Source organism: Sinocyclocheilus grahami, unplaced genomic scaffold (genome assembly GCF_001515645.1).
Source record: "Sinocyclocheilus grahami isolate Dianchi unplaced genomic scaffold, SAMN03320097.WGS_v1.1 scaffold93.1, whole genome shotgun sequence".
In the NCBI taxonomy this organism is placed as follows: domain Eukaryota; kingdom Metazoa; phylum Chordata; class Actinopteri; order Cypriniformes; family Cyprinidae; genus Sinocyclocheilus; species Sinocyclocheilus grahami.
This window is the reverse complement of record NW_015505272.1, coordinates 1,597,193-1,610,874: the sequence shown is the minus strand read 5'-3', so window position 1 is coordinate 1,610,874 and position 13,682 is coordinate 1,597,193. Positions and strand designations below refer to the sequence as shown.

General features: G+C 38.2%; 1 pseudogene; it reads left to right on the top strand.

The window, feature by feature from the left end:
* The window catches only part of LOC107587548 (SMC5-SMC6 complex localization factor protein 1-like), a 29,843-nt pseudogene extending 20,245 nt beyond the window's left edge, over positions 1–9,598 (top strand).
* The last annotated feature ends 4,084 nt before the right edge of the window (positions 9,599–13,682 follow it).

Here is a 13,682-nt window from a genome sequence, read left to right as displayed (position 1 = left end):
ATTTTGAGTTCACTGTAGGTAAAGTTATTCCTGTAATCAGTATTTGTGGGCATTAGATATTGTAGTCATTGATGGACAATTATATCTATGCCAAACTTATTACAACAAAATTGTTTATTAATGTCCCTGGTCATATTATACATAATTCAGAAAAATATTTTCAAAATCTGTAAGGAAAATATAAAGTTTTTCTTTCTGCAGTACCACATCGCCAAAGCCGCATAGGTGGGGAAATAATAGGCCGCCCAATTTTCCTGATTCCCAAATTTCCAACAAATTCTGGTAGATGAAATCAAGTCCCATCTTATATCGTTTCCCTTTGAACTTTATTTGCCTTGCCAAAATCTGTCGTCATTTACTCACTCTCATGTCGTTCAAACTTGCATGAATTGCATTCTTCTTTGGAACACAAAAGTAGATATTTTGTTTTAAAAAAAGCAGTATTTTTTTGTCCATGCAATGAATGTCAGTTGGGTCAAATGGTGTTTTAACATTGTTTAAAATATCTTTTAAGAAAGTCATCCAGGTTTGAATGGCATGGGGTGAGTAAATCATGAACTAACCCTATAAAATTGTTGCAAATACCATTTTAACATTTTCTGTAAACAGATAGTAAATAAAGTAGTTTTACAGTATGTTTTATCCAAACACTCTTGTTAGGTAAAACTATAATGTCATTGTACTTCTCCAGCATTGTCTCATGACTTTCTGAAGCTCTCAACAGCATTGTTGCCACCAAAATTTCACCATACATCAATCATTTCTGGACTATATTTCCTACCCGTCGTCGATAGTATAGAGAGTAACTCAGAGTAACAAAAGAGCCATGATTTCTTTTGTTGTGGTATTAGAGTATAAAACACTTAAAGACTTCGAACTTCTTGGCGCTGTCGCTCCTGCACTGTAATGACAAATGATGGCTCAGTGTCTTTGTTAATAAGGCTGAGTTCAAACGCCGTTGTTCTCCTTTTCTTCCACTCAGTGTACATTAATAGGAGTATTTCCCCCTCGTATTTTGCATTGAAACCACGTTAGATTAAAGCTCTGGCAAAGCTCTCAATTTAGTTATTACACAACTCCTCATGCTCTGTTTGTTTGTTTGTTTGTGCTAGTCACACCAAATACATGAATCAGCTTCTCTTCTCAGACTTCTCTACCTCTATCCCTGTTTTTCTTTCCTTCAGTCTCTCTCTCCCTCTGATTGCGAGTGCCTTTGAGCTTCCTCTGCATACTTTTTCTCCTATTAAAATGCATAATTAACCAAGTCACTTCCTCACACTGATCTCACCAGGCTTTCAGCTGTGCCACTGTTAGGATCAATATCGAATGTTTGACTCTCTATTTGGTGTGTGTGTGTGTGTGTGTGTGTGTGAGTTCCACCAAACTTGCAGCATGCTTTTTTCTTTAAAAATGGCACAGATACTCTCTTTGAAATATTTACTAGAATACTTGCACATTAATGACAACAGCCACAACCACGACAAGCAGCAGGATATTTTGTCAGTTGTTCTGGTTTGTGATTTTTGCGGCATTGTGCTGGATAGCCCTGCCAATAACGACATTTCATCGGTTTAAAATCTTGCTGCATATAACCACAAGTTAAACAACAAACACCTACTGATTGGATTTTGGTTTTGGATAATAAAATTACTTAATAAATCTACTCGGCCCAATCTAGTTGTGTAATACCTGCTAAACCAAGACAAAAAGAGATGTCTACACAAATATCAAAGCTGCAAAAAAGTTTCTGTTTCTATGAAGTTTGGAGCAATAATATCAGTATGCAAACATTTTATTTTCTACTTTAACTCAAGATTCACATTAATAGCTTTATTAGTACTTCAGTTATTTGTATGTAGTCAAACATAGCCAGACTGTTTATTATTGGCTATTGGCATGTACTTTCTGCTCATTCTGACCAAGAACAGCCCATTTGGACAGGAAGGGCCCTTTTGATGTAGTCAGTCACAGCATGCCACATGCATGCCACAATAAAAGCACAGAACAAGCTTATTTACTCTAAACTGGGATTCTGTCCAAAGCAACTTACATATGAGGACAATAGAAGAAATCAAAACCAACTAAATGCCAATAATATGCAAGTCCTTTGACAAGTCTCAGTCTAGCGTAGTACACATGGCAGGAATTTTTTATAATAAAAAAGAAAACAAGTAGATAGAATAGAAAAAGAATGGAGAACACTAGTGTTAGAGGATATTTTTTTAATAAATAAAAAGAAAAGAAATAGAAATAGAATAGAGAGTTAATATTAAATAATATAATTTATATATTATGATATTATTACCAATCTGGCACAGTTTGGACAAGGGATCTGTTCTCATTGCACCACTACCTTGTCAAAACAACGTTTGTTCCAAGTGGACTGGTGCCCTTTGACTCATAGAAGATAATGAGATCAGAACTGGTGATTTCATCCAGCTCTTGCCATGTTCATGTACAATATGCATCAGACAGTGGTCTGGCTTGCCGTGTGAGGCTGAGACTAGATTGTTGAAACCGACTCAAATCTTTATAGAGCTCCATCTGCGTGCCATAACCAACACTGTGCTGCTCTGATAATCTAGGTGGGATGAATGGCACCTATCTTTATCAGTCTGGCATGGTGGCATCGATAGGTCTACGCTGTGTTTGTAACATGAACCGAGGAGGGGCTCGTGTGGCTCGAGTGCGATGCCAGGGAATCAGGTTTACAAAAAGCTTCTGTTGTGCCCCCCATGCACAGTAATCTGTCCTAATCTGTGCCTGCCTGGCCTTTTGTCTTGGTCAATCTCTGTTAGCTCAGTGTAATGTGATTTCACACACAAACAGACCCGGTGCGGGTTCACAAAGAAGTGTACCCTTAGTATAGACTAAGGGCTCGTGTTGTCTAGATTAAATATGTGTAGATACAGAACGGATGGAATCATTTTCGCTGTTTCTGCCTCCCCTCCTCCACCTTTCTATTTGTAGTCTTCGTCTGCCCTCTAAAGGCTAAGGGGCGGCTTGCTTTGCTCTGACTGATGTGTGGTTTACATGCATGTTAGCAGCAGCAGCTCGTCTGTGAGGACCGAATTCCCCCGCATTGTTGTCGCCTGTACAGGGAGCATAATTACCAACGCTGGCATTTAATCCCCCCAGGTGTTTTATTTATCTGCCGAGCGAAATATCTGACACATCATGCCATTACCTGGACTGACTTCAATCGTTCGGCGTGACGAATGCACCAGCGTCGTATCAAAACCCCCGGCTGACCACTCCAGCGGCTGCACGTGCATCCGCGTAGCTAAGCGCTGACAGATGTGTGTTTCATGGGCCATTGTGAAGAAAGGGTTGCGGCTGATCGTGCCGTCCTGGGGGAGGGAGATCTGCCCGTAGCTCGCATTCATCAGCAGTCGCTTGCGAGCTCGCATTTGTGCTGGCGGTCGGGAAAGCAGGGCCCCGTCTCAGCCTTTGTCACATTCCAGGTTTCGGCCTGTCAGGTGTTTGACAGCTCTGCGGTGGGACCGGTGTTAAAAAAGCATGCTACTTGATTCAGATGTTGGCGGACGGGAGTATTCTCAGCGAGAAAGATTCTCCAACAAACTCGAGGAGAATTGTGTGCTTAAATGATTGAGGATGGGCCTTTTACACATTTCCGGGTTTCTCAGCAGCGGAAGTCGTCATTGTTGGGTTAACTTCAAGAGCAGTGAATGGGAGAGTACCACAAATATATTTTTTTGCATTCCCATTTGCTCAGATAGCAAAAGAAAAACATTGAGAGAGGATTCCACGATAGGACAAAAATTTAGAGAGACTGATAACGGCAGTCAGAAGAGAGAACGATGTCGAATTTACCGTCCCGCCCATAGACGCTGCATTAGAAACACCCTCGCGCTAGCGTTAACTAGTTTTTTTGTAATTTGATGCAAAGGTTATATAATACAAAGTATAGTGTTATAAATGTACATACATTTTTTAAAAATCAAGATATAAAAAACTTTTGAGGATTTATGGTGCTGATGACCGTTAAATGCATCTTCACAGTCTTGTGAAAAGTGTCCATTATTTATTTAAAGCAGGGGTGCCCACACTTTTTGTGTGGGGATCGACTTTTCAAATGACAAACTCAATGAGATCTACCAATTAAAAACCAAAAAAGCTAACAAAAAAAAAAGCTTGTTCGGACCAACACATGTGTATTTATTTTGAATCAATCTAATACTTATAAAAACATTCATGTTCAATTTTACTATTGTTCAATTTTAACACTACATTGAAAACACCCACAGAACAATAGATTATGACAGTGAAGGCGTGATCGGGAAAGGTCCACGAGCCGGAATGCGAACTTGGGACGGCCGAAGCGCAACAGCGCTATATGCCGGTATGCTGCCCAAAACATTGTCTGCGCCAACAGCCTTCACTCCTATTAATTATCTGTCATAATCTGACAAAGTTTTGCTATAATCCATGACTCCCTCTACACTGCACTAACAATCTATCATTTACATTGTGTGCACACTGTATGTTGTAATGAGAGGATTCGCGAGTTTGTATTACTCTGAACAAAAACCTGTGTTTTCAGCGGTGAGTGGATTCTGTCTTAAAGGGATAGTTCACCCAAAAATTAAAATTTGATTTTTATCTGCTTACCCCCAGGGCATCCAAGATGTAGGTGACTTTGTTTCTTAAAGATTTTTAACTCAAACTGTTGCAGCCTGTCATTCATATAATGGCAGTCAATAGGCTCCACGGCTTTGAGAGTCAAAAAAACGTATTCCGACAAAACCAAATTAAACCCTGCGGCTCGTGACGATACATTGTGGTCTTAAGACACGAAACAATCGGTTTGTGCAAGAAACTGAACAGTATTTATATATTTTTTTTCCTCTGATCCACCACAATGTCCAACTGTCCTGAGCACATTCACAACATCCAATGAGTGATGTATACTAGGGCTGTGCGATATTGAAGAAAAATGCTATATGCGATACCTTGTTAAAAAATGTGATATGCGATACGATATTGCTTAAAGTGTGTTAAATCAATTTAAATTATATTTTAAAATATTTAAAAATGAAAATTATATAACCAATTTGTTTCACATTCTTTCTTGCAAAATAACGAATCACTATAACTTCTGAAAGTTACCAGCAGTGTTTTAGCATTACTTAAAAAGTAATGTCACAAATCAGAAAATGTAATTTAACATCAATGTGAACATACAAACAAAAAAATTAATGACACTAATTTTATATCATTGTAACTTTGCTTTCCACAAACTTTAAGTACTTCTTCATATACCACAGCAAAAACTATAGTCTGAGAAAGTTCAAACATGATTAACGGCAAGTGAACAGTCAGTAAAAAAAATGAAAGAAAAAGAAAAAAAAGAAATACACAATTTACAAGCATAGATAAAATAAACAGTAGTATGCAGGTACAGAAATGTTATAATTAAGTGTAAAATAACACTGCATAGTGTTCACTGTACGAATTAAATTTAGATTCATCTTTGTTATAGCCGTTTTGTTGTTTTGTTAACATTAGTGACATAGTCAGCAGCACGTATTTATAGGTTGCTGTCCCTTTAAAGCCGACTGCACGGATTCAGTATAATGATACACATCCGATTTATTTATCAGCTGTTTACATTCATTTAAAACATAACTGACTGCGTTTACGAGAATGATAGTCGAGACGGGTACTATTGACATAATTCTGTGTGTATGTGTCTGTTCAAACATAAGGAGGAAATGTGAAAGACGAATCAACTCGGTCTGAAATGCGTCTCTCTGTGTGTGCGTGTGCTTTGCACGTGTGCGGCAGAACTGAAGATACGCTGTGCGAGATGCGGCTTGTGCGCACGCTTCAGGTGTGAGTCAGACAGCAAGACGAGACGGCAAAGAGTTGTTTTCTGCAAATTATTGCACTTAATAACTCTTTTTAATGTCAAGCATTTCTCTGCTATATGCGTCGAACTAAAACTTTTACCTTTTGCAACGTTTTAATCTAAGTAGCCTATTATTAAAATGATAATGATATCGCATGCCGTTGCGATATGCATATTGCGATATTAACATTTGTGATATTTCGATATATCGTGCAGCCTTAATGTATACGCACGTCAGATCGCGTCCGCTCATGGCCTACTATGCCAGAGCACGTACACGCGTCACGCGCCGGCTGTTGTGAATGCGCTCAGGACAGTTGGACATTGTGGTGGATCAGAGGTAAAAAATTATATAAATACTGTTCAGTTTCTTGCACAGACCAATCGTTTCGTGTCTTAAGACCTCAATGTATCGTCATGAGCTGCAGGGTTTAATTTGGTTTTGTCTGTGTATGTTTTCTTTTACTCTCAAAACCGTGGAGCCCATTGACTACCATTATATGACTGACAGACTGCAACAGTTTGAGTTAAAAATCTTTTTTTGTGTTCTACTGAAGAAACAAAGTCACCTACATCTTGGATGACCTGGGGGTAAGCAGATAAACATCAAATGTAAATTTTTGGGTGAACTATCCCTTTAACATATACGTCTCTGATTGACCATTGCATTCCAGAAATCAACAGATATGTCTGTGATTGGCTACATTGCTCAACACTGTAAAAACACCCTTTACGCTCTCCTAAAGCGTGTTTAAAAGATGTGCGATCTACCAGCATTGCCTTTGTGATCGACCTATTGGGCACCCCTGATTTACAGTCTGTTTTTTTGTATCTCTGGCTAGTGAAGAACATGGTTTAAAACTGTGGTAAAATCATTGCTTAAACATTCTCGGCATGTTCCAATATAGTTCTAATAAATGTTTTTTTTGAATAACGATGCTGTATTTTCATCATAAGCTTACGGTGTGGTGTCATGGTACTTATAGTGCGAAATGAACTTGCACTTGAGCATGACTTGGTGTGTGCGCCCATTTTGGTACGAATGAAAAAGATGTTTGAATGTCTAGTGTGTTGTGAAGGACGCAAGCATTCCCCTTCACCTTACAGGAGAAAAAAAACAACCCTTTTCAGAGCTCGGCACCATTTAACCGTGCATAAAACATGGCCTTCTCTCTGTCCAATTTTTATCAAAGTTGTAGAACATCAAGCAGGGGGAAGCTGGAGGCAATCCAAGGCCTCTCTTTTCAACAAAGAATAGACATTTGCAGATTTATTGAATTGTCACTGTATTTCAAAGTCGAGCATCGAAAGGATAACAGTGTTTTCTTCATGTCAAACAACAACACTGTTTTCCCTAAAGCCAACAATGTTCACGCTGAATACATCTGTCAAGGATTCAGAGAAGTGCACACTGGCCTTAAACTTGTAAAGTTCTTGCTTGAGCTCTGGGCAAGGTCTCATCCGTGGAGGGGGTGACGGTGATGACCTGTTATGAAGAAATGTGTTGTTGTTCTCCTCCATTCGGTCTCATGGACTTACTGTCTTCTTCAGCTCCTTGACCTCAGCAATTGCTCTGACCCTGGATTTTGAAAATCCACTTTTTTTTTAATTTTTTTTTTATTTTATTTTTTTTTACCAAAGTTGTACCAGGAGTTATCTGTCAGCATAAGTAGGTTTTCCTAACAAATTAAACATAATGTGATGGTCCCATGTACAGTGATGGTATCAGATTTACATCACACGCTTTTATCCAAACCACTTTACATTTATACATTTTTTATCAGTTCATGTATACCCTGAACATAGAACCCAAGACTTTGGCATTGGTAATATTCATTTTTATTATTTTATTTTTGAAAGATCAGTATTCAAAAGAATTCAATTGAAACAGACTGACCATCAAAAAATGTAAAAGAGAACAGAGGCAAGAAGATGTTTTTTCGTGGCCCTGCCTTTAGTAATTCTGTGATATAAAGCAGCATCTTTTTTTCTTGCACTTGTGCACATAATGATCCTGTCTTTTGATAGTGGGATTTCATCTGAGTATCAACAGCGAGCGGAAAGCACGGCAAAGCTTTTAAGAGAGGTGCAGAGTTGTGTGAGATTTAGCAGAACGGCTGCCACATTAGCACAGAGGTTTAAGAGTCAAGTATCATCGAGAGCAGTTTGCCATAGAAATGGGGAGATCTAAATGCAAACAAAGAGCGCACTTGACACGGCTGGCGTTTGCTACGCCAAGAGTGAGTGTGCATGGGCTTTACCTTCAGCCACATTAAAGCCACTTTAACTGCAGTCACAATAGAGAGAAAATGTCATTTAACCAATTCATATATAGGCATCTAGAAACTCTGTCGTGAAAATCAAACATCGCTGATAAATGTATTATTGCAAAGAGCTGAAATTGATTTTGAAATTGAATTCAGTTCATTCAGGATTTTTCCTGTTACGTTTTTATACTCCTTTGTAAAAATCATTCATTTCAATCATGCCAGTGAATGGTTGAGGCCACACTAACAGAAAAACACTGAAAAGTACCATATGCCAATTTTTTTTTATATTGGACATACATTATATCGTGGTATTCTTTGAAATCCCATTGAGTACCATGAGACAACTTCGCCACAGTACATTTTTAGTAAGAGCATGCTCATGCTAATCTCGTAAGATGTTTTTACATTAAATATATTGGGGGGGATTATTGTTATAAGCACAATTTCTGAATTTAAGCCACTGAAGATCTTTACTGTTCTAACTGTGCCATTTCTAGGTGTCACTTTGACTCTTATGTGAGTTTTCAGCCTGTTAATTGTGTTAGCATAAGTTAGCTGTGATGCTAGCCGGTGGCTCAACATTAGACTGATGGTGCCTGGAAAATATCCTTTCTTCCTCCTCACAAAGCTGTGTTGTTTATTTTTTCAGCTTTAATTGTTAAAAAAGCATGGCTTTAATTACTCAGGATGACTGACGGTGTGTTTAATAAACTAAAACAATTCAGCAGATTGGATTTTCACATTGAACAATAACGATGACTCGTTGCTAAATGTGTTGATGTGACGTCAGTCACCTAAACATTGTAAATTTGCCCAAATGTAACTAGCCCTACCCTGCTGAAAAACAACAGATAAATCAGCCTCAGAAGTTTGCTTGGTCTTAGTTTAACATGGTCTAGATAGGCTCATAAGATGGTGTTCAGCTGGTTTAGCTAGTCAACCAGTCCTGAGTATACAAAGCCCCCCTACAACCACCAAACTAGACCAGCTTGATCCTGTTAGGAGACCAGCAGGCCATTCTAAGCTGGTTTACATTATTTTTCAGTGTAATCATGATCTTAACTACGTCTGATCATCTCAAATGGTCATGGTCGATGCTGTTGTAAGCTTGTATGGTAAAGTACTTTTCTTGTTCTTTTCAAGGCTCTCCTCTTCTAAAGCTGTGTGACAATCAAGGTCAGACCCCTCTGGACCTTGTGTCTTTTGAGGCGCTACGTGATGAGCTCCTTCGCTGTGCAGAGGAAGGGGACAAAGCTCTGGATGCTCCCTGCTCTGAGGTTCGGGATCTGCCCTTCATAGAGTCCTGCTCATGGGTGCTCAGCTGCCTGTTCCTCTCCTACCTCCAAGAGAACTTGCACAATTGGTGGCTGACTAAATACTTTTTTTCCCCACTGTACCTACCTACAAATCCCCCCTTACACCTCTCCACCTTAGTCCCACTGTATGCGCACCCTGATCCGCCTCCGTCCAGATGAGCTAGCCTCCACCTGGGGAGATTCCCGCGCCGTGACCCTGGCTGAGGACCTGAGGACTGTGTTGAGTTTGGAACAGTATGGGTCACAAATGAGCCCCGCATTGAGACGCTGTCATGGGGATCAAACCAGACTGTTTGTGCAGCTGCTTGATGATCTGCAGGCGGAGGGGATGGCACTGATCACTGGACAATCTGATTTTGACTAGTTCTAAAAGAGTCTCTATAAAGGAACAAGAAAAAATGGGCATCTATCTGTAGAGACCGTGGTAAAGCTCTGCCTTTTGGTAAACTACTAATAAAACGTGTTTCCTGGTTTGATTAGTGATTAGTAAATTTTGAATGGATACAAATAAGAATTAAAGGGGTCCTATTATGCTTTTTCACTTTTTGAATTTTAGTCAGTGTGTAGTGTGTATGTTTGGGCATAAAAAAGATCGTCAAACTTACAAATCTCAAAGTCCACTCCAAAGGGAGATATTTCGTTTTTTTTTTAAATCCCTTTTCAAGAACTACAGCGAACGGCTCGTTTGAACTACAGCGTTTGTTTTCCTTGGTTTTGTGATGTCACAAAGCGGTCCATTAGAATATAATTAAAATAATTCCCGCCTACAGAAACTCGAATGGTTGGGGGGTGGAGAGGGACGAGGTCGTGGTTAGAAAGCTTGGTTGAGTGCATCAGACAAGACGAAGAAGAAGTGCTGCTGTAGCCTCAAGTTCTCGCTAGTTATTACACATGCGCCTGAATAATTATGTATGTAAATATGTATGTTACAATTATGAAAACGTTTTTATAATAAATTGCTGACAGTACAATACTGGACAATGATGTAATCTGCTGAATTTACACTTCAATTATGAGACTAGAGTGTTTCTCATACACTGAGTGCGGGTGTTTTTATATCTCTGTATTTCTGAAGGAAACCCACTGTCTTCAGAAAAATGGATGTCATTTTCATTTAATCTTGCATGTAATGTCTGATAAAGCAGTGTATTTTTGAGCGGAGCGCTGCTTTGTGTACAGCTGTTACCGGGGAAACCTCGATCTCTACCACTCCAACAGCGCCTCCTGCTGGCAGAGAATGAGTTTGCATATATATACCGCCTGGGAAACACTGGACTATGGTATAAATAAATTCAACTGTATAACAGTTTCACTGCAATTCATGTTATAAAGTTAGAACTAAATAACAATAAAAATAATACATATGCATTTATCTGTACATAGTAAATGCGGTTGTTGACATCCTATCTAAAACGTGATTTAGCAAAAAAACAATAACGTTACCACTCTAATATGTCTTGCAATATCCGTGTGCGCAAAGGTTCTGCGCGATCCTCTTGTTCAATATTCTCTGGGTCTGAATCCGGCTCAAATTGATATGGCAATATTGACGCCATCCTTAACTAAACCGGAGCAGATGGAACTTGCTGCTTTGGCAGTACTGAAACACCGTCTAAGCTGTTCGCCAATCACAACGCACTGGAACAGCTAACCAATCACATCACATTTCATTTTTCAGAAGGCGGGCCTTCATCAAACCCGGAACTAATCGAGCCGTTTGTGCCAGACTGGGGAGAAAGGTGGGGATTACTTGATTTTTGTATGTGCAAAAATATGTTTGTAAAACACAAAATCATTTTTGAATGTTATTTTTACAGTAAGCTGAATAATATTTTATAAAAATGGTTATTCTTAAGAATGTTCTTAATTTAATTAATTGCTAGTATTTCTTTAATTGCAAAATTGAAAAATTAAAGAAAATAAAGATAATTTGAACCATGCGAATAGTTCAAATATTTAATTTTCACACCCAGTCAAAAGTGTGGAAACACCTATGCACATTATTATAGTTATTTTCAGAGCTGGGTAGATTACTTACAAACTGTAGTCCGTTACTGATTCCAAATTACAAGACAAAAATTGTAGTCAGTAATGTAGTCCATTACATTATACATTTAAGATAATATAATTATACTTTTAGATTACTTTTGACCAAACTCGTTTATCACGTTGATGAAAATGGGATAATCTTGTACCATATTGATATAAAAATGCACAGAGAAAGAAAATATATTCCATTTGTTGTTATTAATAACATGAAGTGTTGTTAAACACTTGCGATGTCAATTAAACATTACAATATGTCAAGGTTTCCCAAAATGGGGTTTGTGAGTTTAATGAAAGCTAATAATTCATTTAATTATAAAAAAGTAAAACTAAAATAACAACAATCAAAATAAAACATTTACTAAAAAAGATTAAATATATTTTATTTGTTGACCTCCGCATCATGTGACCATTAATTAATGTCAGAGAACTGTGAACATGCAAATGTGTTACTTGCAAACTAATTACCTTAAAATCTCAAGGAGACTTCAAGTAAATATATTAGGTGAAAATTTAAAAGATGCAAAAGAATAATTAGGCAGAATCAATAAATTGATTAATTTATTGCTATTGTGTGAATATTATGTAATCAGTAAAAAAAAGTAACTGTAATGTGATTACAAGTATTTTAAAATTTAATATAATCTAATCTAACAAGTAATTAATTTTTGGAATCTGATTACGTAATCCAAATGACATGTAATCAGTTAATACCCAGCACTGGCTATTTTCCAGAAATATACAGTGAACAACCAAATGTGAAATCAGAACTGGCAATATAAATTCTTCTCTCGATTGCAGCTCAGCACACTTTGGACATCATCCTGGGAAGATTTTAAAACAGATTTCACATATTAGACACTTTTTTTTTAGTCTCATCTGGTCCACTCATTTAAAAAAAAAAAAAAGTTGTATAGAAATTAATTTGAGAAGATCTTGAGAAATTACTTTTCACTTGCAGCGTATATAATTTGCAGTCCATTAGACTCTGCAGCTCTCCGTGCTTTGTTCCAAATGAATAAGCCTAACTTTAGCTCAAGCCCAGCCTGTAAGACATGGCTTCACAGCTCTCTGATCCAGGATGATGGAGGGAACTCATATGTGTGCCATGTGGGGTTAATAATCAATCCCCTCCAAACAACTGATTCCAGTACAAAAGCAGAGAATCCATCCAAGACCTCCATGAAGAATGAGCCGTTTCCTGATCAACTACAATGCAGCCTCCGGAGGTGACGAGGGATCACAGAGTCCGGCTTTGGGATTAGAACCCAAGACGCTGCGGATGGTCTGAGCCTGACAGCCCAAGAGCGATGGAGGATGCTGAGGTTAATAAATAACAAGCTCAAGTGTTCTTGCTTTCAGCGTGGCTGTGATTATTAGCGTCTGGCAGAGCGGCCGTTTGTACTGGATCACGCCGTGTGATGCTACGGTGTCATATTGAATAACAGCAGGGATCAGACAGGCAAGAAACAGCCAGACTAACAAATGATGGGAGGCCGCAGAGGCTGAGAGCACAGGGGAGCCCCACACAGTCCCTCCATCACTCTGAGAGCGTGTGAAGGGCGCTTGCGTCGTGAGGTGTTCGGCAGGGAAACCTGGCTCACGGCAAACGGCTTGAAATATAGCAGTGCTGGTGAAGGTGTAAGAAATGAATGACTCTGCGTGTGAAAGATGAACCAGCTTGTACACACCTGTGTGTTTTTCTACAAAAGACCCACCGCTAAGATCTATAGATGAGACCTTGTGCCTTCAGTATGTAAACTCTTCATAGTCGAAGTAATATTACTATAAAACTAATGTTATCATTCATTCATTCATTAAAAACCAATTGAGTTTTAAAGTAGAGCTGCAGTCTAATAAAGCTAAATACTAAAAACTGGAATAAAAATAAAGCTAAATAGAAATAGTAAAAAACAAACGAATAAAACGCTAAATAAAATACAAAATATTAAAATATATATTAAAAATATTAATATATACTATAATAATATACAGAAATAATACTGCACAAGTCATTCTTGTTTACATGCTTTGAGATGTTTTTTTTATTGATGAACGCAAGCAATAATTATATAAAAAAGAAACAAAACATCTTTAAAAGTAATGACAAATTATTCATAGTTCATATTTTAGTTTCAATTTTGTCACAAATCTGCCAACTGTGTTTCAGCCAATCAC